Source organism: Paroedura picta, chromosome 9, assembly GCF_049243985.1.
Source record: "Paroedura picta isolate Pp20150507F chromosome 9, Ppicta_v3.0, whole genome shotgun sequence".
NCBI classification, from domain to species: Eukaryota; Metazoa; Chordata; class Lepidosauria; order Squamata; family Gekkonidae; genus Paroedura; species Paroedura picta.
In genome coordinates, this window is record NC_135377.1 from 68,539,211 (window position 1) to 68,562,800 (window position 23,590).

Sequence of the window (23,590 nt, forward strand, 5' to 3'; positions counted from 1 at the left end):
TTAGCCGTGACCTTGATGCATTTGAGGTCATGACTCTTCCTATTGCATGGCTCTGACATCACATGACTTCCTGCCTCATATTCATACTTCAGTGGGTCCCAGGCTCTGTGGATCCTCTGGAAAAGTTGGAGATTATTGTTTATGGAGTGACATTTACCAAAAAGATAGTTTGCAGTCTAAGTTTCCACAGCTGGGGAGATTTTTACTGTGAAATGGGAAGAAAGACAGGCAATATGTAATCGATGCTGAAAGATAACAACTGATAAGCATGAGCAAATCTAATTGCATTATCGTTGCTCCAGAAGACAGAATAATTGTATTTTCCCCTCTAGTATCATAAGCATTTATTGGACAGTGCCCGTTCCAACATAACCACGTATTTTCTTCCTATGCCTATGTGTGCAATTTTGACAGGCCAAACAATTTGTAATTTCTTTTCCATGATTTTTTTTCCATTGGCAATTGTGCACTTAAAAAAAAAAACCAACCATATGAGTCATGTTGTAGATCTCTTTACTGAGGAATATTTCTGGAAAACTCCTATAAATCTGTTTACAAACAGACACAGTTTGCATGTTTGGTAAGCAGATTTTGTATTTAGCATTGTAGGAATGAAAGCACATGCGAGTAGAAAATATAACTTTAAAAAGGCTTTATGCAATATTGCAACATGTTTACATTCCGAGCAGATTGTTACTTTCTAGGAGTCATTGAGTTGCTTTCTGCCCTTGTGGCTCCATCCTATGCTACCCTAATTGTGTTAGACCAGAGTGAAGAATCTAGGAATAGGGTGCTCACTTTGGCAGCAGGTATGCTAAAATTGGAATGATACAAAGGATCTAGGAGCAGGCTGCCTGTGAGCAGTTACTTCTCTTATTGGAGGAGGGAATTGTGTATAGGAAATAACCATGCAGTCGATCACATGAGCACTCAGGAAGCTGCCTTATACTAAATCAGATCATCTGTCCGTCAAGTTCAGTATTGTCTACAGACTGGTGTTTTGGGCAGAGCCCCAAAGCTATCCAAGTTAAATCTGTGGCCTCAGAGACCAGGGCCTATTATGCATGTATCAGTTTTCAACGCAGTCAGTTTGCCAGTTCTTTAAGACAGATTTCTGTGGAAATTAAGCAACGAAGGACTGCTTTCTGGGGAAAATCACTCTAAAGTAGCTGCCAAAGAGCCACCTGGAATTAAGACAAAGCTCCTTCCTTCCTAAGAAAAAGCCACATGGAACACCCAGGCTGTCTTTGGGCTATTACGGGCAATGGGAGACTGAATCAAATTGCATGTTATATTCCTCAGCTGACACTGAGGAATCAGCAGCAGGCACCTCAGCTCCCCCCCTCCCACCAATGGTCATTGATCAGAGGTAGAGCTTTGTTGTCTGAGGAACATTTGTGGAAGAAGAAACTGCCATAAATACCACAGGGTTATTTCTACTAATTTACATAGCAATATAGCTCAGTTGCCAGGGCAAAAGGCATGTTCATGTGATCGCTGACAAAGGCAGAGTATCAGCAGCAGGTGCTTGAGCTCCCATTGGTTGATGAAGGACTGCAAGCAGAAAAGGGGAGGAGACAAAATTTTCAGTACCATAAAACAAGAAAAGTCACCGTAAAAATAGTTTCAGAAGCTTCACTGATAAAACACTGCCAGAATGGTGGCCAAAAATAACATTATGGATTTCACACTGCGAAAATGGTGCCATGTTAAGTATTGAAAAATTAGATGTCGTTTTTGGCAGTCTTTTTTCCCATATTTCCCGTGATGCATAATGCACTCAGGACACTGGGAGTTCATTTAAGATCTTTATTGACCCAAGCAAAACACACAGAACTAAGTTCCCCAGCCTTACTCAATATATACAGATCCTAAACAAAAGAATCTCTCTGCCCAGTAACTTCACTGGTCCTAAGCAGAGCTCTCTTATTGGACATTAACTTTGGCATCTCATTGGTTACAGAACAACTATAATCCTTGTTTCCCAATGGCTGTTTTTACAACCCTAGCTGGGATCTCAAGCTCCCAATTGGGTGCTTTACGATCTCAGCTCAGATCTCAAACTGTGGTCCTCTGAGGAACTCCATACACAACAAGCCACACAAAAGTTGATCTCTTCCTTCTACCAAAACAGTGGGTAATTGATCCAAGGAACATTGGCAGATATAGTGTTCTCCAGGCATAAAAGCTGAACTGTGTTCAGATTTCAGGTGGGTAACCATGTTGGTCTGAAGCTGCAGAACAAGTTTCAGTCCAGTGGAACCTTTAAAACTTTCTTAGTCTTAAAGAGGTCACTGGATTCCGACTTTGTTCAGCTGAACTGCAGTTATTCATTTGCTCATAACTACCTGGCTGAAGAATTGTTGGGGTTAGCAAGTCCCCTCCTGGTCACCAGTGGAGAATGAGGGCCCTGCAAGGTTGCTAGATCTAGGCCGGGAAACTCCTGGAGATTTGGAAATGGGGCTTGGGAAGGACAGTGGAGTGCAATGCTCTAGAGCAGTGGTCCCCAACCTTTTTATCACCGGGGACCGGTCAACGCTTGACAATTTTACTAAGGCATGGGGGGGTAGTCTTTTGCCAAGGGACATCACCACGGCCACCTGAGCCCCTGCTCTGCTTGCTTTCTCGCTGGCGCCCCTGACTTCCCGCCACCCACTGGGGGGCGCTGCCAACAGCAGCTGCACAATGCCACACCGAGGGGGAGCCTCAGCCATGGCGGCCGCTGGAGAGCACCAAAGGTGAGCCAGCAGCAGAGTGGCAGGGCAGCCCCCAAGGCAGCAGCTGGGGAAGAGGATGAGGAGGACCAGGGGTTGGGGACCACAGCCCTAGAGTCTCCCCTCCAAAGCATCCATTTTTCTCCAGGGAAACTGTTGTCTGGAGATGAGTGGTAATCATGGGGGATCCCAGGCCCTAGCTAGTTAGTGTCTAAGAAAACTTATCCCATGAAGACAAAGTGATGCCTGATATGACTGCACACGAATGCTGCAACAACTTTCCGGTGTTACATTTTCCAGCTTAGTGCACCCCTTTCATGTTTTTTGACCTATTTTTTGAAATGAGTTTCGCATCTGTTCTAGCAGCTCACTGACAAGCAGAAAACAAAACTGTTTATCAGCCCACATTCACAGCTGTTGCTAACACTGGAGACCAGGCCAAAAATGACTGTTTTCTTGCTAAGCTCATACCTCTGAATGAAACTCTCTGGAGTTTCTTGAAAATTAGCTTCAGCTGACATGGTGTCGAAACACCCCACCTCTTTCAGGAGCTCGCATTTCATCTTTTTTAGAACCTCAGGCATATGCATCCGGGGGTTTTCTTCTCCTCCAGAGCTTCAATGGGTTTAGAACGAGTCTTCCTTGCTGGCTGGCTGGCTCTCAGGCGTTTGTTTCCTGCCAGCAGTTATTGCAGAACAGCGGCCATGCCTGACTGTTGACAAGCACCAATAGGATTCATTCATACTTCAAGCCACCGTTCCCTAAATTTCTTTTATGAAGACAGTTTCTCGAAGAGAAAACAGCACAGTTGGCTCTGAGAGCATTCCATTGCTTTGAAAAATTATGTTACTCTTGGATTTGCGGCTGCAAATATGGATTTATTTTATGGCTTATACCAGGATTTGCTGCTGTGGATTTATTACATGGCTTAAGCTAGAGTTTAGATTGTTTTATATAAGTTTGAATTTTGAAATGACAAAACGGAATAATTCATTGAAAAATTGGACTCCCTTTGGGAGAAAAATAATATTTTGTTTAAATTAATTGGGTACGTCTTACTGACCAGCGTTTCCTGTAATGTAAGCCAGTGCAGTCAATGCTTTGCTTCTCCATAGTTGGCAATCACATCTTGCATTCGTTCAGTTAGCCAGTAAGGCACCGTCTGGAAAGTGACATGATGAATTGAGGCCTAGTATAATTAGGAAATTAAAACATTTTAAGCTGCCTTTCCATCTAATTTAGGATTCCCACGGTGGCAAACAAGGCAGCTTCTAATCTGGCAGGCTGGGTTTGTTTCTCTGCTTCTCCACATGCAGCCGGCTGGGTGACCTTGGGCTAGTCACAGTTCTGTTAGAGTTAGCTTTCTCAGCCCTACCTACCTCATAGGGTGTTTGTTGTGGGGAGAGGAAGGGAAGGCAATTGTAAGCCTCTTGGAGACTCCTTCAGGCAGTGAAAAGCAGGGTATAGAAACCAATTCTTCTTCTTAATACCAAGCACATAACACATGAACAGGAGGAAGGGTCGATGAAATTCATTGAAGGAATGCCAAACAAGACGGAAAACCCTTCACCCCCTGGCGACAATGACAGAAGAGAGATTGAGGGCAGCTTGGAATTTCCTAACTTAGAGCTGACAGCCTGACCCCCTCCACTTTCTGCCAAGAGGGACCTGGCAACCCTATGCAGGTTAGTCTGCTTCAGGCTGGCAGCAACATTTTTATGGGCATCATAAGTGCTGTGAAGCAGATTTCAGTATAAGTTTGCTTGTTGCCTGAATCAGAGATGTTTGACCAAGTTCTTTGGTCTTGTTATCATGACTTCCTTCAAAGCCATCACCAGCTAGATGGCTTTGTTAGACATGAAACTCTTTCAGCATGGTTTTGTTGGGGAGGGGGAAAAAACACCTCTCAGTACATACCATATGGCGAGTACACCTGTTATGGGTACAAAATTATACCAATACAAAACGACTTGAATGTTTGAACATAGTTAAATGCCCCCTTTTTTCTGATCTTGGCTTTGCTGTTTGTAGAATGGATTCTTTGGTCCTTGGCTTTAGTACAAATCAGATTATATCCCTTGATTTTTATAACTACTGCCTTCATTTCTAGTTACATGCTAGAAGTAACTTGTTAGTGGTAGATGAACATATTTTGGGGTGACAGTAACCTATCTTATAGTGCTGGGATTGATGGTAACTAAATATGAAAAATATCATAAACTGTGTGCACGGCCTTGTTACGGACGGGTGGCAGCAGCTGCCTTTCATATGTGGCCTGTTCTTGAAAGTAGGACAGAACCCTTGAATTCTTCTCCTCAGTCATTCTACATGATCCAACTATGTGTTTAAAAATAGGTGTATTAGACAGGGCTGGAAACATTGGGCTCCCTGTGATGCTGAGGCCCAGGTATTCAAAGTATCACCCAAAATCTGATGTTAACTGTGGACAGCAGCAGAACAAGCCAAAATGTGAAAGACTTTGCTATCCCTGCTAAATGATACTGGGATGGTATTGAAATGAGGCTAGCTCATCCTTTTTCAACTTTACAGGTTGCTTAGCTTCATACAAGACTCCATTGTTACCTGTGCTTCTGACACAGACATGATCTGGCTAGATTTTTTTTTTGACCCTGTGGAGACTAGAGGACACATTGAAAGCCAGTGGTTAAAGAGCACCGGACTCTAATCTGGAGAATCGAGTTGGATTCCCTACTCTTCCAAATGCAGCCAGCTGTGTGAATTTGGGCCAGTGATAGTTCTTTTAGAGTTGTTCTCTCAGATCTCTGCTTTACAGGTTGTCTGTTGTGGGGAGAGGAAGGGAAAGGTGTTTGTAAGCTGCTTTCGGACTCCTTTAGGTAGTGAAAAGCGAGGTATAAATTCTTCTTCTTCTTCTTCTTCTTCTTCTTCTTCTTCTTCTTCAGCAATAGAAGACCATTCTCCCAAGACCCACAGCACATAGTACACCTTTGGTTAACATTGATCTTTGATAAACATGGACAAGCTTGGTGGCTGTTCCCAGTGTTGCAGCTTGGGAAGCCCAGTATGAACTGGGCCACACATTCTTCTGTAGTTGTTAGAGTGAGGCATGCCTGGACATTGGGGGGGGGGAGGGGCGCTACATCATGCACATGTTTTATCTCCTTGTATAGGAATCCTCTTTTTCTCTTAACCTGGGAGTTGCCCTCTGGCCCCTCTTTCTGGCCCCTTTGTTCTCTCACTCTCTTTACACAGGTCTCTTCTGTAGATACAATGCCCTCATAGTCCTACACATGTGATGCCGCTGGCCATTTTTAATGGGGAAATTACTCTTTACATTAGGCTTGTCTTTCCTTTCGACTGCCACCTGAATGAGAACTAGATCTGTTTGAATATATGTGGGTTTACCTTTTTGCAATATACTTCTCAGGAGACTTATTTACTGCTCTCAGTATTACACTTCTATCAATATCACACTCTCAGCATCAAGCAAACTCCTCTCTATTAACCAAATATCCAAATAGTAGTACTCAGTAGCCTGGAATGTTAACAGTTTGGACACTCCACACTTATAAGCGATGGATAGACTAGTTCAGTGTTAATTTGATTTTGTGTGCTGGCTTCTTCAGTTACAATACGAAAAAGGAAGAAAGGTTCAAAACATATACAGAGAAAAACAGAACCTTTCCAAGGCAATTGGTACAATAAATTTTATATATCAATAATTTTTTAAGGACCAACCAAAATGGTTTCTAGATATACTCCGTTTTCACAATTTTTCTTCAGTGGTTGATTCCTTATACTCTTATCAACCAATTTTTATATATAGATAGGCCACCAGCTCTGTAAAGTATTGTGGGGAATGTCAGTCATTCCTGTTTTTTGACAGGAAATGGCAGGGAAACGATGTGGGCCCTCTCCCCCGCCAACGTCCCCGCTTCCCTGGGGGACCTCCGAGCAGGCCCAACGTGGTTTCGATGCGGTGGAGATGCTTGGAGGCCCGCGGGGAAGCGATCCCCGGCTGCTCCCCTCCCTGCGGACTTCCCTGCTTCCTTGCCAGTCTCCGAGCCATACCCTCCCGCTCCCCTCTCTGGCGACGTCCTGGCTTCCCCGGGGGCCTCTGAGCAGGCCTGACACATCTTTGACGCGGGGGGCCTGATCGGAGGACCCCGGGGAAGCCTTCCCCGGCTCCCTGGCCGGCGGCGAGGACAGGGGCTGGATTGACTGGCGACTCACAGCAACAGCTCTGGCTTCTGCTGGTGAGGGCCCAGTCTGGCGACAGCTCTGGCAACAGCTCTGGATTCTGCTGGTGAGGGCCCAATTGGAAGGCATTTCACGCCTGCCGATTGGACCTTAACCTGACTGGTCAGAGCTGTTGTCCATCCGAGTGAGGGGCCAACCAGAAGGCGCTTTGTGGCTTCCGATTGGCCTCTCACCCGGACTGGCCCCGCCCACTCTCTGCCCACTTACCCCCTTAATCAAATATGATACCGCTCAACTGAGCGGTTCCAGATTGTTATTAGCAATGACTGCCACCCAGCATTTCTCTTTGTTTTCCACCTGGAGCCTGGCATCCCTGCACCTCCATGGGTTCCAAACCAGGGCTTTTTTCCAGGGGGAGGCCGCGTCAGGCCTCCGGGCAGGGAGCCCCCGGCAGCAGCGCTACGTGCGACTGCTGGGAGCTCCCTCGGGCGGCGGTCAACAAGTGTTTTATTTGATTGCACCTAACAATGCACATTTATTGTCATCCTAACAATGCACAGAAATATTTTAGCTTGTGCTTGGTGTTTCTAAAACCCAATAAGTGCTTGCTCCAGGTTACCACTGGTAGTATTAGCGAGCTCTTTAGTCATTCCTGCCTGGAGAAGACAGCTCAGGTACCATGGGAGCTTTATGGCAAAATCTGTATACATAAAACCGATGTGAGTCAGAGTATAGATAAAGTATTTTAGGCAAAAAGAAGCCATCAAAGCCTTCAGCGATGAATCTGAGGCTCAATTTAAATATTATGGACTATGTAGGTTGCTGTGAGAAGTGTTTCCGCATAGCACAACTGCAAACATCAGCTGTAGTGTTTGAAAGTTGCTTGCTATATGTTTAAAAGCCGGCTTCTGCTGAGCAAACCATAACACCACATTCCCCTTCCCTGCCAGCTGCTAAGTCTAGGGATACAGAATCAAAACAATCCTCTTGGCAAATTGTGGGTTTTTTAAAAGTCATATTTGCCATGTGTAGGAATGGCAGCCTCCAGGTGGGGCTTGAAAATCCACCAGAATGTCAGCTCCAAACTACAAAGAACAGTTCTCTTGGAGAATCTGGATGCTTTTGAGTAGGTATATTTGACTGTGAACACCACAACTGGATTATTGATTTAAACAAATACTCTCAAGCATCCATTAGCCAGTGGTATCTTGTTGCTTTTAGTCACAAATGCCATACAAGAAGGACGGTCTAATAATTAAATCAAACAGAGAAACAGACCTATCCACTGGCAATATGATAAATATATTCGTAAAAGAAAGAAAAATGTCCTATTTTTGTAGTTTTCCTTGTTTCTTTATTCTAAAGAAGTCCTAAAGAATAAAGAAACAAGGAAAACTACACAAATAGGACATTTTTCTTTCTTTTATGAATATATTTATCATATTGCTAGTGGATAGGTCTGTTTCTCTGTTTGGTTTAGTCACAAATGCCTCAATCCACATCAGTTACCTTTACAACTAATAATTCTTGGTATGGTCACGTGGAAACGTTTGACAGGAATTATTGGCAGGAGTGATCTTCTGATGACTGCCAGAAGGAGTCATGTTATCGGAGCCTTTAAAGATTTGAAGACATCTGTACATTGTAGAAAGTTTCAGAACATTAAAATGAAATGTGTGTTGTGTCTACTTTAGACAGTTTCAGACACCCTGCTGGAATACTACTACAAAAATAAAGGCCAAGTCTTGAAGAATAAGACATTTGTGCATTTCTTCATTTATCACTTTGGAAGCTTTCGAGACTGCAGAGTTGGCAAAATTAGCTTTTTGTAAACGATTGAGGGTTTTTTGGCTGTTGCTAGAAACAAGCCATTAGAAAGAAACAAAAATGTTACTTTTGCCATATTATTCATATAGATAGTAAAATATTTCAATTTCAAAGTGATGTGAACTGCTGTTGACTTGAAGGGTGTCAATCAGGCTAGTAATAAAAATTCTGAAGTTCTCAGTAGCTGTCAAGGATAGGCTTGATAGTGGAGCATTTACTATTTCTGGGTTTACATGGGTTGGGGTAGTTCAATGGAGAAAAAAATGCACATCAAAATACATATTCTGACTGGCTACAGTATTAGCAAGAACCTTAAGAAGAAGAGTGGGTTTTTAAACCTCACTTTTCTCTGCCCTAAGGAGTCTCAACTTGGCTTACACTTGCTTTGCCTTTCCCCTCCCCACAACAGGTGAGGCTCATAGAGCTCTGAGAGAACTGACTGGCTCAAGGTCACCCACCAAGCTTCATGTGGGGGAGGAGTGGGGAATCAAACTGCTTTCTACAGATTAGAATCTTCTCCTCTTAACCGCTGCACCACACTGGCTCTCATAATCAGGATAACAAAGGTTGGAGTTCAGCCTTTCTCAGCTTTTTAACCATTTTTACCCTGTAACATTCTTCAGGATTCAAGAAACCCTAGAAGTGGCATGGTAGTACAGAATGTGGTTGGTAAGCATAGCTGTGTACACACCCACCTGGGGCTCCTCCCCTTTCCTCACCCTCCAGGATCATCATTGGCTGTTGGGGGGTCAACATGGCCACATCTGTAACATATGAGCCGGTTTGTGTAGTGGTTAGGAGCGGTGGCTTCTAATCTGGCGAGCCAGGTTTGATCCCCTGCTCCCCCTCCACATGTAGCCAGCTAGGTGACCTTGGGTTCGCCACAGCACTGATAAAGCACTGTTTTCTTTACTTTATATACTTATACTCTCCATGAAAGTAAAGGCCTGTTGCTTGGTTAAAAACATTGGCATATGTACAGAATACCACAAGGTGTTTGGTATGTTGACTTAAAGCCAGTAATGATGGCTGAAGTCCAGTAGTGGGAGCCAGTTTGGTGGAGTGGTTGAGAGTGGCAGCCTCTAATCTGGAGAACTGGGTTTGATTCCCCACGTCCTTGGGCCAGGCACAATTCTCTCAGAGCTCTCTCCGCCTCACCCACATCACAGGGTATCTGTTGTAGGGAGAGGAAGGGAAAGTGATTGTAAGCTGCTTTGAGACTCCTTCAGGCAGTGAAAAGCAGGGTACAAACAACCAGCACTACTAATGCTGCTACTTTCCCTCCTCCTCCATCCTTTATCATTGACGGGTGGCAGCAGCCCAGTGTGTAAGGTACACCCTCTTTGGGAAATGCCTGAGCATCTTTTCAGGCATGAGCCATAAAGTTGCATTACATTCCAGATGTTTCCTGCAGGTGTGTTATCACGTGGCATGTTCTTCCTTGTAGAAATGCTGTGGATAGTCTTTCATTAGGTGCCAAGAGGGCGGCTGGAGCAGTCATGAAATCAGACTGCTCCTGAAACTAAACAGGCCCAGCCCAAAAACAGCCGCCAAAAAGCACCCAGAATTGATCACTCTAAAAAAAGAAACAAAAACAAAAAGAACCCCACCAATTTAACTACAGATATCTGAAGAAACGCAAAAGAATCGAAACAACAAAACCACTACAAATAGAAACAAGAACAGATAAGAAGAACCAAAGAAAGAAAAACAGAAACGGTAAGAAAACCAACCAAAACAAAACAAACGAAAACAACAACGGCTGGCTAACAACAAAGCCCTCCGGGATTGCCATCAAGGACTGTGCTGGGGCTGCCCACTGACCATCTACCAAGCCTGAACAGCCCCACGGCCGGAGGAACCTGGAGCTTGCTGAGAACAGCCAGGGAGAGCCGACCAGCAGATCCACTGGAGCGGCCTGTCAGCGTCGCTGCGGGAAACGGCCTGCTGCAGAGGGACCCTCCTGCAGCCGCCCAAGCGGAGCCGGACTTCAGCCACAGCTGACCGCTGCTACTGTGCTACGCCCACCATCAGCACCGCGGCCACCACGTGAACGGGGCCGGACCCTCTGCTGCGGCTGTTCCACCGCCGAAGGTCGACAGGACGCCATTACCACGCTTCGCCTTCCATTCAAGCCCACAGCTGCCGCCCGATCAGAGCCAGGACCCCGCAGGAACGGAGCCTGGACCTCTACTGATTCCGCCTCGCCATAGCTGCGCCGTGTCCACCACCCGTGCCCAACCATCACCAAACAAAGCCTGACCCTCTGCTGCTGCTGCCTGCCCATCGCCGACCCTGCACTACAGCCGAGCGACAAGGAAAAGAAGCAAACAGAAAAGAAAGAAGAAGGAAAGGAAAAGGAACACTCACCTGCAGAACAATAAAGAAAGAGAAGTACCAAGCCCTGGGGGGGGGGGGGACGGGACTTGCCATAACTATCCCATCTGTAGGGGGGAGAGAAGAAGGTACAAACGGACCATTTATTTATTCTCAGAAGGGGGAAGGGAAATCAAACGGACTAACAAACTGAATAAGATTGATACCAAATCCTGGGGGGGGGGGGGGATTGCCATAAATATCCCATCTGCAGGGGGGAGGGAAGAAAGCACAAACAGACATTCTCAGAAGGGGGAAGGGAAATCAAACGGACTAACCGAGCTGACTAAGGTTGATGCCTATTTCAAAGGGGAGGGAAATTAGAAATTAAGCAGGAAGAATTTAGGCGGGAAGAAAAAAAGCGGGAAGAATTTAGGCGGGAAAAACTGTACAGACAGAAAACGGAGGGGAGGGGGAGAATAAGAGGAAAACTTCAAACAAACTAAGAGAAGAATCAAGTGGAAACATTGTGGTGTGCACAGAAAAGGGGAGGGGAAAAAAGAGGGGGGGGAGGGAAAGAGCAGGAGTGGTGGGGGGGAATAGAAAAAGGAGAAAAAATTTTTTAAAAGGGAGGGAAAGAGACAACAATCTATGCACAGGAATTATAAAAAAAGGGAGAAGAATTAACCCCCAACCCTCAACCTAACGACAACCCATCTGACCATTGACTGACCCCAAATTAAATTAACACCTTACCCATCTACCCATCCGAACAATTATCATCAACTGATCTACCACAACCCCACCATCAATTTAACTATCCCAAACCCACCCAAAACAATTAATTCCACCAATTAATCAACCACATCCTAAAATTGAACCACCCAAACCCACCCCAAAACAATCAATTCTACCAAACAATCAATTCTATCAACTAATTGAACTACCCAACTATCGCCTGAACTACCCAAGCCACCCCAAATCAATCAACTCCACCAACCAATTGAACTACCCAACTACCAACTGAACCACCCAAACCCACCCCAATCAACCAATTCTAACAACTAATTAATTCAGACCATACCTAACAACCCACCCTCCACTTGCCAAACAACGCTAACTGTCCAACCCAATTCCACCCAACCCACAAACATCCAGTCCCAAATCACAACATGAAATAACACAGAGGCCACACATACACCACACACCCTGGACTGGGCAACCCTGAGGTGCCGCAACAGGCGATCGGGGCTACCCCTCCAGATACACATCCTATACATAGCACATAACTGTCACAATTGGAACTGGGAAGTCCTGAGAGGCTATAAATAGCGATTGGGACCAACCTTCCACAGATACACAAAACCCTACACCTACATTAGAAACCAGCAATAAGCACAGAACCAGGGTGGGCAACAACCCTAGCTAAACCGCAAAACCAAGAACTAAAACCAACAGTGTCCATGGAGCCCATCATATTTGAAAGAACGGAGGAAGGGGAGAAAGCGGGGGCCCTGAAAGGGTCAGGGATCCCAACAATAAGGGGCAGAGGCAGAGACAGCGGATGGCGGCGACCATGGGGCCCGGAAATCAACCATACACGGGCCCCCTCCAGACTCCGCCCCATCCCTCGCGACACTAGGGTGGAGGCAAAGGTGAATAACCCGCCTCTGACACTGGTGCTGTGCAACGCCAGGTCAATAAACAACAAAACCTCTACCCTGCAAAACTATTTTGCAGAGCAAAGAGTGGACCTGGCGTTCGTGACAGAAACCTGGACCAGGAAAGGCGAAACAGTCGCCCTCAAAGATCTAGCCCCTGCCGGGTTTTCTGTCCTCCACCAGTCCCGGACAGCGGGGCGGGGAGGAGGGGTGGCAATCCTGATCCGAGAGGCTTTCTCCTTCAGGGCCCTTCCTGCGCCATCAATACCAGGCATTGAATGTGTTGGCCTCGGATGGGGATCAACCGAGAGCGTGGCCATTTGGTTAGTGTACCGCGCGCCCAATGCACCACCAGATGCCCTGCCTGCCCTGCTAGAGGCGGTGGCGGCCTGGACGCTACAGTTTCCCAGTCTATTAGTCCTGGGGGACTTTAACGTCCATGCTGAGCTGCCGTCTTCTAGAACTGGGCAGGACCTAGTGTCAACCATGGCGACACTAGGGCTCTCGCAGTTTGTTGTTGGCCCCACCCACCAAGCAGGTCACACCCTGGATCTTATTTTCGGCGTAGGTCTGAATGTGGATCTGGTCACGGCAACTGCCGTGCCATGGTCAGACCACTATGCCCTGAAGGCTCGGCTATGGCTACCACTCCCACCTCAGTTGGGCGCCGAGCAAATTTTAGCTCGCCCGCGGAGACTTATGGATCCAATTGGATTCCTGAATGCTCTGCGGGAGCCAATGCCTCCTGGCACTTCTCTCAATGGCCTGGTCAGCGACTGGCATGACAGACTGCTGACTGCCATTGATGAGATAGCCCCCCGACGCCCTCTCCGGCCCCGTCTCAAGCGGGCCCCCTGGTACACCGAGGAGCTTCGCAACAAGAAACGGGAACTGAGACGGCTAGAGCGAGTTTGGAGGAAGACTCGTGACGAAGCCTCGAGAACATCTTATAGAATGCAGATGAAGGCCTATGAGATGGCGGTGAAGTCAGTGAAACGCAATTTTTACTCGGCTACCATCGCATCCGCAGACTCACGCCCGGCTCAATTGTTTAAGGTAGTTCGGTCTCTTACTGCCCTGGCTGAAGGGCAACAAAACAGTAGCAAATTGGATATCAGCTGTGAGGCATTTGCGAGTCATTTTGCGGATAAAATCTCGACACTCCGCCATGACCTCCCTCCAACCTTAGATACAGAAAGTGAACTAGAGGCCCCTTGGCCGTCTTTGGAGAATACCTTGAGTAACTTCAGACGACTCACGCTGACCGAAGTGGACAGGATACTAGCAACAGCGAGGCCAACCACATGCCCACTAGACCCTTGCCCATCCTGGCTCCTAAGAACAGCGGACATAAGGATAAAGGGCCCCCTCCGGGAGATAATCAATCTATCTCTCACAACGGGAGAATTCCCGGAGGGACTGAAAGAGGCTGTGGTACGCCCACTGCTGAAAAAAACATCCTTAGACCCGCGAGAGCCCAACAACTATCGACCCGTCTCGCATTTAGCGTTTCTGGGGAAGATGATTGAAAGGGCTGTCGCAAACCAACTAACAGAGTACCTGGAAGAAGCTTCGGTCCTAGACCCATCCCAGTCAGGCTTCCGGCCTGGCCATGGGGTAGAGACAGCGCTAGTCGCCCTGACGGATGACCTCCGTCGCCAGTTGGACCGAGGCGGGTCGGCACTGCTGATATTACTAGACCTCTCAGCAGCGTTCGACACAGTCGATCATGAGCTTCTAGCTCGCCGCCTCACCGATGCCGGAATACGAGAGACAGCCCTCCAATGGCTGATCTCCTTCCTCCGGGATCGTGGACAGAGGGTTGCAATTGGAGACAAAACATCAGACCGTCGTCAACTTACTTGTGGAGTCCCACAAGGAGCGGTCCTCTCTCCTATCCTATTCAATATCTTTATGCGCCCTCTCGCACAACTGGTACGGAGGTTTGGGCTGGGTTGTCATCAATATGCCGATGACACCCAGCTCTTCCTCCTGATGGATGGCCGCCCTGACTCCCCCCCAGAAGCATTAGCCAGCTGCCTGGAAGCAGTGACGAGATGGCTGAAGCAGAGTCGTCTGAAGCTCAATCCTTCAAAGACGGAGGTCCTGTGGCTGGGTAGGAAGGGCCCATGCGAGGAAGCGTGCCTGCCTGCCCTGGATGGAGTACAGCTCTCTACGGCTCACTCCGCCAGGAACCTAGGCGTGATTCTGGATACTTCCCTTACAATGGAAGCCCAGATCACAAAGGTAGCGCGGCTGGCATTTTACCATCTCCGCCAAGCCAAACTACTAGCGCCCTACCTGGCCCCGGAACACCTAGCCACAGTGATCCATGCGACGGTCACCTCTAGACTGGACTTCTGTAACTCGCTCTACGCAGGCCTGCCCTTAGCCTTGACCCGGAAACTACAGCTGGTCCAAAACGCAGCGGCCAGGATCCTCACAGCAACACCGTGGAGGTCCCACATCCGGCCCATTCTCCACCAACTGCAGTGGTTGCCAGTTGAATTCCGGATCAGACTAAAGGTTCTGGTAATTACCTTCAAGGCCATTCACGGTCAGGGCCCAGTGTACCTGAGGGACCGCCTCCCTGCCTATGCCCCTAAAAGAGCTCTGCGCTCCACCGCCACCAACCGGCTAATGGTCCCTGGCCCTAAAGAAGTCCGCCTGGTCTCGACCAGGGCCAGAGCATTCTCTGTACTGGCCCCCACCTGGTGGAATGAGCTCCCGGAGGAGATCAGGGCCCTGACGGAGCTTAAACAGTTCCGCAGGGCCTGCAAAAAGGAGCTCCTCCGCCAGGCATTTGGTTGAGACCAGGCACAACCAACAGCGAATGAAGGGCCCCCGCTCCCCCCCCCTCCCCCCCTCTCCCCCCTTCCTCCCAGAACTCCACCAGAGCGCTCTGGACCTGTTGTGGTATTGCACCGTTCCATCGTTATATTATTTTATTATACTGTTATACTGTTATATTATTCTGTTATATGGTTACAACCACTGTTATTATTTACTGTATATTTTAACAAAGACTGTTTTATGTATCGTTGATTAGTTTTAATGTAAACCGCCCTGAGCCTTCGGGGAGGGCGGTATATAAATCTAAATAAATAAATAAATAAAATAAAATTATCCCACTTACAGTATTCATTACCTGCTTCTGGAACACCCTGGATGTGGGAGAACCTTTCCTAACTTCTGGCAGCTCCATGTTAAGCACGTAGGAGAGAGAAGAACACTGTTGTGTTTTTTAAAGCCGGAGTTAACTTTCCCCCCTTATTAACTCTGACTGCATCTGCACATGTTGTGTGCATGCTTCAGTGTTTATCCAGATCACAGGCCGGTCGGCCTTGAATGTCACTTTGCATTCAGAAGATGTCACTGAATTCTGTGTTCTGCACACGTAAACATATTGTGTCACTGCATGCAAATGCAATATGCGTTGACTGCAAAAAGCTGCTGCAGTTGGAGCGAGGGGGGGAGCAAAACATGAACGCTGATTTGAATCCACCTTTGTATGACTTCTAAAGACTTAGTCTGAACACTATTGTTCACATTTAGCAACAATACATTTAAATCAGTGACTTCAGAGTAAGGTTAATCAAGGGGACCATCTAGGTGTAAATTGTCTCAGAGAGTGAGTGAAATTTAAAAAACAAATTATTGATAGGGGATGGAATACAAAGCTGGGAGCCTGCTGCTTTTGTAATTGCCTGTCTTGATAAGTAGCAACAGTATCCGATTTAGCAGTAGATGATGGCTGTGTCCAACACACATACTCCATCAATAGCTCAGCAGCTTAATGTGTGAACACCGGCTCCCATCCTTCTCTAGGAGAGACCTTTCTTATCGAGACAGATCACAGATGCCTCTACCGTGCATAATCAGAGAGAGGGGAAATCTGCTTTGTTTTGTGTTCTGTATTCTTTTTTCCCCCTGTCAGACTAGCAAGGCTTACCTGAAGCTTTTTTAAAAATTATTATTTTCAGAATCATGACACTATACAAAGTTTAAATGAAGAAACCAAAGCCTAAGTTTCAGTTTTGGAATCTGAGGGGCAAAGACAAGGAAGTGAGGGGGTGTAAATGGCTTTGCTTACTGGGAAAGGTCATAGAATTTCAGCCCAGTCTGAACAGTGTCTTGCATTATATTTCCTTCAACCTCACCCTGTTCTGGTCTGTTAGTATTTTATGGTTGGCCTTTCTCCCTGAGACTCCAGGTGGATTGCGTACTGTTAATCAGCAGGATGAAACATCAAATAAACAATGCCCTAGGGCTAGGATTGCAGAAAACTGAAACAGTGCATAAGCTGTGACTGAGTGCTAGAGCATCTGCTTAGCAGGTAGAAGGTCCTCAGTTCAATCCCTGACATCTTTAGTTGAAAGGACCAGACAGGAGGTGATGTGAAGGACCTCTGCCTGAGACCCTGGAGTCCCAGCGCCAGTCTGAGCAATCAACATTTCTTAACCTTTTTACCATTGAGAAACCCTGAAACATTCCTCAGGCTTCAAGAATCCCCAGAAATGATGTCAGCAGGCAACATCTTCCTCACACGCCCCTGGAAGTCATATGTAACCAGATATGACACCACTAGGCAAGTCCCACATCACAGGAAGTGAAAGCATGGAAATATTTTCAGATGACTGTGAATAGACCCATACCTGCACTTTGGGCTGGCTGCCAGTTTGCTCTTTTTCACCAAAGGGAGCCTGCAGAAACAAGTCTGGGGAAGGTCTATGCTACTTCATCATTTCTACGCCCCCATGTCAGAAACAGAGGTGGAGCAGGCCCATTCATTCATTCATTCATTCATTCATTCATTCATTCATTCATTCATTCATTCATTCATTCATTCATTCATTCATTCATTCATTCACATTTATGCTGCATCACCCCCATGAAGAGCCTCTTGTAGCGCAGAATGATAAGGCAGCAGACATGCAGTCTGAAAACTCTGCCCATGAGGCTGGGAGTTCGATCCCAGCAGCCGGCTCAAGGTTGACTCAGCCTTCCATCCTTCAGAGGTCAGTAAAATGAGTGCCCAGCTTGCTGGGGGGTAAACAGTAATGACTGGGGAAGGGAATGGCAAACCACCCGTACTGAGTCTGCCATGAAAACGCTAGAGGGCGTCACCCCAAGGGTCAAATATGACTCGGTGCTTGCACAGGTGATACCTTTACCTTTATCACCCCCACACCCACCCCAACACCAGAAACAGGGCCAGAAGTAATGCCATCTGGACACACCTTCCTACCATGCTCCCCCCCTTTCAGTCACTCCCCTGTCTTTACTACTACTATTTTATGTCAATAAAGGTACTCTGAATCTGAATCTACTAATATGGTGGCTCTACCTCATGTAAACCAGAAAGTAGCTGAGAATACAGCCACCCCCCCCCAAACAATGCCATGCCAGAGCCCATCCCCACCACCACACACACACTTTAATTTTTACACCCACAGCCTACCCACTGAGCCCTCTGGGCAGAGGCAGCCAGTTCTGTAGCTTGTGGCCAAGTCCATTAAGGCAGGAGGGCAAAGTCCACGGAGTTCCCGCAGACCCCTAGGGGTCCCTTTGGTTGGGAATCACTGCACTCTAGTATGGACCTGTTACTTGTACTAAAAAGCCCCTGAGTCATTCCGTTTTGCCTAGCTTGCGGAAAGCCAGGAGAGCTGGGAGCCTTTCTGACCTCACCAGACAGGCCTGTGCCCCGGGTAACCAGTGTGCCAGGCCTTAGCACAGAGACCACAGAAGACGAAGAAGAGTTTATTTTTATATCCCGCTTTTCAGTACGCAAGGGAGTCTTAAAGTGGCTTACAATTGCTCTCCCTTCCTCTCCCCGCAACAGATACCCTGTGAGGGAGGTGGGGCTGAGAGAGCCCCGAGAGGTACGAGTGACCCAAGGTCCCCCTGCTGGCTGCATGTGGAGGAGGAGTGAGCAATCAACCCCAGCTCTCCAGATTAGAGCCCGTTGCTCTTTGCCACTATACCGCGCGGATTCTCGCAGGCTTGGTTCCGTGCCAGCTATCATTCCTGGGCTAAATAAGATGTTAAATGAGTTTGATCTCCATGCATAGTTTTTGCCAACAAATAATCTTAACTAAAAAAAAAACCAAGACTCGTCTTTAATCTGTGCAAAATGTAGCTCCCCTGCACTGACCCAAACCCCATCTGGTGATGGAACGGTAAAGCGCAAGCACAATCGTCCCACGCAGATGGCATTCTATTAATATAAATGTGTGATCCCAAAGAGGCATCTTGTTTTAAAAAGGAAGATGCTGCTTCTTGCTGTTTGATCAGAGGACTCTTGCCATTTGAGCTCTTGGATGATCCAAGCTGTTAATTAGGGATTCCAGCTGCCAGTTAATATCTTGTGACATATTGTCGCGTTCTTAAAATTCTGGAATCCCTTGGTTACAAAGAGACTTGGCCAGCGTCGTCTAGAATAGTCTTAATGTTAGATGGGTGGAAGAGTTGACTTTTGACATTTGCAGCACTGCCTTGATTTGGCAAAGGACACAAGGAAGGCTCAGGATCTCCTTGTGGCGTGGTCTTCTATAGGTTTGAGACATGCCTCAGCCAAGGAAACAAATGTGTGACATGACTAACTTTGCCGAGAGGCACGCCACATGTCTCAAAATACTGTAGCTTAGTCTCACATTTCTTCTTTTTTTTCTAAATAAATTTCAGTTTCCATCCTGTTGTATGTGTGGTTTCACACATTGTGTTCTGAATAAGTTTTAACAAGAAAGTACATTTCATCTTCATTTCAAACTAACATCTTGTTTTGTTTTGGTTGCTGCTTCTTGTCACATTATTGGTGGGGGGGGAGGGAGAAGACAAAGCTTTATCTGGCTTCAAGATCTGTCTCTTCCTGCTGGTTTTCTTTTGTCAGCCTTGCATAATCAGTCCCAAATTAGGCAATGACAAATGCTTGACTTTCATGGAAGTCTTTGCTAATTCTGAGCTAAAACTGGCAAGGCAAATAGGACTATCTCTGTATGGGTGTGGCTCCCCCCTGGGGAAAGGGAGCATTAAAGCCATCTTCAATGGTGTTACAAATTCACTTTTAGGCAGAGAAGTCCCTGCAAGCACCTTTATTTGGAATACACCAAGTAGAGCTGCCTGCGGTTTCCTTCACTCGTGATATACCACAGCTCTCCTTAGATCAACTCTTCAGTACTTGATGCCTTTCTCCACTCCTTTCACTCACTCCTACATCTTCCTGTTTCCGCCCTGCTCTGGCCCTCTTCCACCTTTCTAGTGCTGCACCCCTAGTGTTCTCTCCCGCTCAGCCTTTAGAACCTGGTGCCGCTCTGGTCTTCCCAGGATGTGAAGGCTCCCCTCCTCCCCGCACCCCTACAGCCATGTCTTTTGGGCTGGGCCTGAAGTTGCAGACTAAGCCTGGCTGGTTCCCCAAGCCTGCCATATTCAGCTCCCTGTGTGTTGCCACTGGAGTCAGCTGCCTTTCAGCCAGGCTTTTCCTGAGGTAAGGGTGGCCATTTGGGGTGTCCGTAGCAAGGCTGCCACAGTGAATGGTTGTTTAACTCATGGTGACTGTGAACAAATACTGTAAGCATCTCCTGTAGAATGTGGGGTGAACATCCTGCGGCTTTGTGGGGTGAATATCCTGCCCCTGATGTGTGACACTAGAAGATCTATTTCTGTCTAGCTGCATCTAGCTCAGTCTGCCAAAGTCAGTCAAGTTAGCCACCGGCTGCGGCCCTCTCATCCACTGCTCATTTTGTAGCCTACTTTTTACTACCCGAAGGAGTCCCAACGCGGCTTACAATCTCCTTCCTTTCCTCTCCCCACAACAGGCCCCCTGTGAAGTTAGCAAGGCTGAGTGTGCTAAAACCATCCTTGATATTTGGCCATGTTGCCTATTCAGTGGTAATTGCACGCCTCTGTCAGTTAAGAATTCTTTCATCCTTCGTTTTGTGCTCTCATCCCCCCTTTGTTTAGTCTTGGATCCCTGTGCTGGCCATCCTGCTTTAGATGGTAGGTGTGAATGCCCGTGTGTCCTACCTCACCCCCTCCCAGCAGGTCATTGCCTAGGAGATATTCTCAAAGATGACCCTGGACGCCAGATCCGTCCATTTGGTCAACATGGACTATTTGCGCCCAAATTGTTTGGTGCAGGGACGGGCTGTGGGTACTGAGTAGAAAAGGGGGAACTTGCTTTACGTACCTACTCCCAGCAAAGACCCCCATAGAGATCTGTATATATTCTTTTCAATAAAGTGTTTTCTTTTCTAAATGAAGTCTGGTTATTGGGGGCATACAGAGATTCCCCCAGAGAGCTCTGAGAGAACTGTATCTGCCCCAAGGTCACCCAGGTGGCTGCATATGGAGGAGTGGGGAATCAAACCTAACTCTCCAGATTAGAGTCTCTTAAGCACTATGCCAAACTGGCTATCAAAATAGATTTTTGGGGTCTGGGTGAACAGATATGAAACTGCTATTGGTCGGTCAAGGTCAGGATTGTCTTCCTGGGCTGACTTCAGCTCTCCAGATCTTAGAGTAGAGTTACCGAAAAGGCATTTGAAAACTGAGATTCCATTAAGATGGGTGTTGTTAAAATTAACAAGGAAGGCCCCATGCATACGATAAATGCTATGATAAATTAATTTAATAGATGCTGCTGTCTCCTGTTTTTCAGTTCCCCAAAGCCTTTTATAGCAGATCAGCAGAAGAAGATTAATTAAGTTGAGAAAAAAAGTTATATGTTTGTATCGAGGCTTTTTTTTGGGGGGGGGTAATATATTATTGGTTTGGGTTTCAAATCTCCATGTTTTGTTTTGTTTTTTGAGCCCTGGCATTTGGGAACATTATTTTCAAATGGGAATGAATATGAAGATCTGGGGGAGCTAATGGCACCAAATTTATACAGAGGACACATCTCCCTGTAATCTAAAGACCCTCTCTGAGTTTTGAGCAGATTGAACGAAGTGGTTCAATGTTACAGACTCTCAAAGTAGGCGATTTTCTGTGCAGAAATTTACATTGATAATTGTATGAACAAGGGACGGCATCGTAGTTCTTAGTACTGTCATAGCACAGTCTTTAGCAAGGGTGGCCAAACTGGCTCTCCAGATGTCCATGAACCATAATTACTCAAAGTGACTTACTGCAGTAGTGCAATATCTGGCAATGTGTGGGTGCAGCCTTTCAGAGATTGGCAATATGTTTTGAATCAGCATCATACAGCTAAAAAGCACCACCTAGACCAGGCTTTCTCAGCCAGGGTTTTGTGAAACCCCGGGGTTTCTTGAAAGTCCTGGAAGGGTTTCCCAAATGGGTGTGAAGTCATTCATTTTTAATATATTTTTAAAATCTGTTAAACATTTATTGGGTGATACGACAACATATGGTCATGTCGACCCACGCCTCCCCCCTCCCAACACTGGCCAGGTGGACGTGTCCACAGCTATGCTTCCCACCCGTATTTTGCACTATCACGCCTCCTCTGGGTTTCTCAAAGCCTGAAGAATGTTTCAGGGTTTCTCAGTGGCAAAAAAGTTTAGAAAGGTGACTGTTCCCTTGAGGGGCTGCTGGCACAGCAGTCTTATTTGCTTGCATCCATCACTTGTTGTGACTAGCATCTGTGGCATGATGGAGCTGACCATCTTTGAGACCGGAGTCCTCTCTCTACTAAACAGCTCCACCGAAGGCTTGAGGAGACCATGTGTGCGTGCCCATCAATATGCATGGGGCAACCTATGAATGACTATTCACAGGCACCATCCATCGTATCACGCTACACCCACTCACTCGAGCTAGCATGCTGATCATCAGTATTCCATAAATGTGCTTCTAGTAAGACACAGCCTCTTCTTGCAGCACAAGCTGCCCAAACATCTGTGGCAAGACTAAAGAAAAAAGCGGGGATAAGAGGGTGGGAAACCACACAGAGATGAATATTTAAACGGAAACATGGGAAGAAGTGCAAAACAACTCACTCGCAGCCTTCTGTATTGCATTCCATAAATTAACACTATAGAAATGTATAAGTTTACACCACGTAGGCTCAAACTAAATAAATCTTGAATGCTTCACCTCAAATAGGAGGTATAAGCAAGCAGTTGCATACGTTCATTTCCATTCTTTGGGCCACTAGGAACCCTAAGAGGTACGTATATGTCTGTTTGGAGAGACCTGAGTGGGCTACAACTTTCCCATTTTTGTCCTAGAGAAAGGCAACATACACAATGCCCTCTAACCCCCCTCTTATAATAATGATTTCTATTTAATTTATTTAAGTGCCAATATTGTGGAGCCAAACACAGAAGGACATCAGTTTTCCTTTCATCTATAGGTAACGAGCAAGTTGTACATAAACACAGCCATGGTAAATGTCCGAATACCTATCCGAACCATTAGTAACAACAAATTTACTTCCTCACCTGACTTGTTTCCTTTTCCATGGAGACCTCCTTTGGCATAAGGTCATTCCATTGGGTTAAGAACTCTCTGGCTGAAATAGCTCCATTGCCAGACGGTTCCAGCTGCTAATCAGTAGCTCTAGTTAAAGCAAATAGGAAGGCTAAGATGGGCTTTGATTGATTGCTAGAATTAGCATAAAAGATAGTACTACAAGGATCTTTGAGGCCTGGAATATTAGTAATGAAATAATTGCAGTTTTGTTTAGAGTGTGTATAATCTTGGAAGTAATCCTAGTGAAATTATTGGGGTTTAGTTCCAATGAATGGCCATGGAACACGCTTTCTCAACCAGGGTTTTGTGAAACTCTAGGGTTTCTTGATGACTCTGGAAAGGTTTCCCAAATTTATATATATATATATATATATAACTTTTATTGACTGAAGCGACCATATTTGGTCATGTTGACCCCCCCAATGGCCCCTGGGGCCCCCAATGATGGGCCTGGGGGAGGTG

The 23,590-nt window shown here is 46.5% G+C and overlaps 1 protein-coding gene across 1 annotated transcript in view; it reads left to right on the plus strand.

Annotated features, from left to right (window-relative positions):
* The window catches only part of LOC143845142 (uncharacterized), a 230,754-nt gene that overhangs the window by 166,630 nt on the left and 40,534 nt on the right, over positions 1-23,590 (plus strand). The gene's annotated exons all lie outside the window — the stretch shown is intronic.